Source organism: Symphalangus syndactylus, chromosome 20, assembly GCF_028878055.3.
Source record: "Symphalangus syndactylus isolate Jambi chromosome 20, NHGRI_mSymSyn1-v2.1_pri, whole genome shotgun sequence".
NCBI classification, from domain to species: Eukaryota; Metazoa; Chordata; class Mammalia; order Primates; family Hylobatidae; genus Symphalangus; species Symphalangus syndactylus.
The window spans coordinates 49,596,110-49,599,803 of NC_072442.2; positions in this window are offsets into that span (position 1 = coordinate 49,596,110).

Consider the following 3,694-nt stretch of genomic DNA (forward strand, 5'->3'; position numbering starts at 1 on the left):
ATGACTATAAATAACGTCATGGGGCCAGGCACGGTGGCTCACGCCTGTAATCCCAGTGCTTTGGAAGGCCAAGGTTGGAGGATCATTTGAGCCTAGGAATTGGAGACCAGTCTGGGCAACATAGCGAGACCCTGTCTCCACAAAAAAACACAAAATAATTAGCTGGATGTGGTGGTGTGTGCCTATAGTCCCAGCTATTCGGGAGGCTGAGGCAGGAGTATCACTTGAACCCACGGAAGTGGAGTCTGCAGTGAGCTGTGATTGCGCTACTGCACTCCAGCCTCGGCGATAGAGCAAGACCGTTGTCTCTAAAAATCAATAAATACAATAAAATAATAAATTAATTATAAAATAATAAGTTCATCAATAAAATAATAGTAATGTCATGGGAATGTGATAAACGTTTCCCTTGAAGTCCAGGCTGGTATATTCAACTGCCCCCAGACGGCTCCACCGGGATGGCTCACACCCTCCCAACTGCAATCAGACGTTTGCGTTTTCCACTGTTCCACCCTTCAACCCAGGAAATGGCATCACTGCTATTGGCTGCTCAAATCAAAAATTAAGGTGTCTCCCTGAATTCTTTTCCTTCACCTTCCACGCCCAGCTTGTCCAAAGTTCTATTAATATCACCTTCAACATACTCCTATACTTGACATTTTTCCATCTCCCTGGGTGCATACCACAACAGTCTCTTACAACAGCCTGTTTCCTGCTATCTGCTTTTGCGCACACGCCCTCCGAATCAGTCCCCTAAAATAGCTATTGATCTTCTAAAAACAAAAACTAGTCATGCTGTTTCTCCTTTTAAAATTCTCCAGGCTGGGCACAGTGGCTCATACCTGTAATCCCAGCACTTTGGGAGGCCGAGGCAGGTGGATCACCTGAGGTCAGGAGTTCGAGACCTACCTGACCAACACAGTGAAACCCTGTGTCTACTAAAAATACAAAAATTAGCCGGGCGTGGTGGCGGGCACCTGTAATCCCAGCTACTCAGGAGGCTGAGGCAGGAGAATCGCTTGAACCTGGGAGGTGGAGGTTGCAATGAGCCAAGATCACACCACGGCATTCCAGCCTGGGTGACAGAGTGAGACTCCGTCTCAAAAATAAAATAAAATAAAATAAAATATAAAAAATAAAATTCTCCAGTACTTTCTCGTTGCATTTAGAGTAAACCTAACCTTACCACAGTGGCCTCTCTGGCCTGGTGATCGAACCTTTCACCTTTGTCTCCTGATCTGCCCCCATGTCTCTCTACTCCAGTCCCACTGGCCTCCTTCCAGCTCCTTGACCACTGCGCTGGCTCCTGCTCTTGGCCTCCACCCAGCTCCTGTTCCCCCTAGGTCCCTCTTCCCTCTCCCCTTTCACGTGGTTTTTCCTTCTCATCCCTCTGTGCTAAGCTCAAACGACCCGTCTTCCAAGGGCCCTTCCTTCTCCTTTACTCCCCGTCACGGGCCCCTGTATTTTCCTTGACATCATATATCATAATTTGTAATCACTTGCTTATTTGCCTTATGGATTTTTCTGTCGCCCTCACTAGGCTGAAACACCAAGAGAGCAGCGACTGTGTCTGTCTTGGTTGCCCTGGCCGGTCCCAACACTGTGCACACAGTAGGCACTTACTTAATAAGTGTCTGTTGAATGAATGAGCGAATGGGGCCTTGGATACAGACCTTTCCAGGGATACAATGGATTCTGATATGTTTCGTTGATTCATTCATTCATCCACCCATTTATTCATTCTGTTTGTGGGCTGGAAGCTGAGCTGGGCATGAGTAGGACAGAAAGCTGCTGCAGCTGACAGTCCTGGGGGAGGTGGACATGGCACACGGCGGCCGAGACACAAGGAGAAGGCGAGGCCTGCCCTCAAGAGGGGAGTTGACTGTGTTTTGGGAGTTTGAGTGGATGAGGGTTACTTCCAAGTAGGGGTAGGAAAGATGTGGCTTTTCAGTTGGGCCTCGAAGGATGAGTGAGTTAGGAACACAGGGAAATGGAGGGGAAGGACATCCCAGTGGGCGAGAATAGCCAGAGCAAAGACTGAGGCAGGACGCAGGACGCAGGGAACTCACTCATGTGTAGCACAGAAGCTGTTTAGGGGTTTGGGGGCAGGGAAGATGGCAGCTGGGCCAGGGCTTGCTGCAGGCCTGAGGGTCTGGACTTCAACCTGCAGCCTCGGAGAGCCCCTCACAGGGCAGGTGGGCTGGGGTGGCGCCATCACTGGAAGCATGTGTGATCCACCGGCCCACAGTTTCCGTGTGTCTAGAATAGAGAGCGTGAGCTGTGTTGTTTCAACAGGCAGCAGTGAAGGAACGGAAGGACGTCTGGGATGTATGAACCGTGACTTCCTGGCAGGGACAAAGCACCAACAAAGCTCCCAGAGATAAGGCAGGTGATGGGCTGGCCATCTCTATGTGGCTCTCTAGGCCACAGGCAGTAGTAATGGGGGCCAAGATGACAGCTCCCGCTCTCCTTCCACTCGCCTCCACCCCTGGGTGTGGCAGCTGAGGGTCTGGGGGAGTTCCAAGCAACCTCCTCCCAGTGAATTTAAGAATGTTGGAGTCTGTTGGCCGGGCGCGGTGGCTCACGCTTGTAATCCCAGCACTTTGGGAGGCCGAGGCGGGTGGATCATGAGGTCAGGAGATCGAGACCACGGTGAAACCCCGTCTCTACTAAAAATACAAAAAATTAGCCGGGCGTGGTGGCGGGCGCCTGTAGTTCCAGCTACTCGGAGAGGCTGAGGCAGGAGAATGGCGTGAACCCGGGAGGCAGAGCTTGCAGTGAGCCGAGATTGCGCCACCGCACTCCAGCCTGGGCGACAGAGCAAGACTCTGTCTCAAAAAAAAAAAAAAAAAAAAAAAAAAAAGAATGTTGGAGTCTGCCGGGCACGGTGGTTCACATCTGTAATCCCAGTACTTTGGGAAAGCGAGGGAGGAGGACTGCTTGAGTTCAGGAATTCATGACCAGCCTCGGCAACATAGCGAGACCCCGTCCCTACTAAAAAATGAAACAAATTCGCCAGGGATGGTAGCGTGCACCTGTAGTCTCAGTTACTCGGGAGGTGGGGTGGGAGGGTCACTTGAGCTGCAGCGAGCTATGATTGTGTCACTGCATGCCAGCCTGGATGACAGAGTGAGACCCTGTCTCAAAAAAAAAAAAAAAAAAAAAAAGAATGTTGGAGTCACAAGGACTTGAGAGCAACATTTTGCAGATGGAGAAACTAAGGCCCAGAGAGGACCAGAACCCACCCAGAGCTCACATATTTATTCATTCAACAAACATTTTCTGAGCACCTGCTACAGTGTGCTGGGCTGTGGTCTGGGTGCCAGGGCAGACTGCAGCAGTGGCAAAGTCCCTGTCCTCACTGAGCTTGCATTCCAGAGGGAGGGGGCAGGCAGTAAATAGGGAAGCAAATAAGATAATTTTAGAGAGTGATAAATGAGAGGCTGAGCCAAGACTCAAACCCAGCTCCTCAGGAGCCAAGGCTGGAGTCCGTTTCACAAGCGAAAAGTCCCATGGAACCTCCATTGAAATGGAAGTTTGGGCGGAAGTGGTGGGCAAATTCAGGCCATCCTGGGGGCCTGGAAGTGGTGAGCAGACAGGGATGGGGTTGGGGGGGAGGGGTTGGGAGTCAGAGGGCCAGGCTGGGGCCAGCTGTCTGCGGGCAGGGAGCCGAGGCTGAGGACGCTGGAGGGCG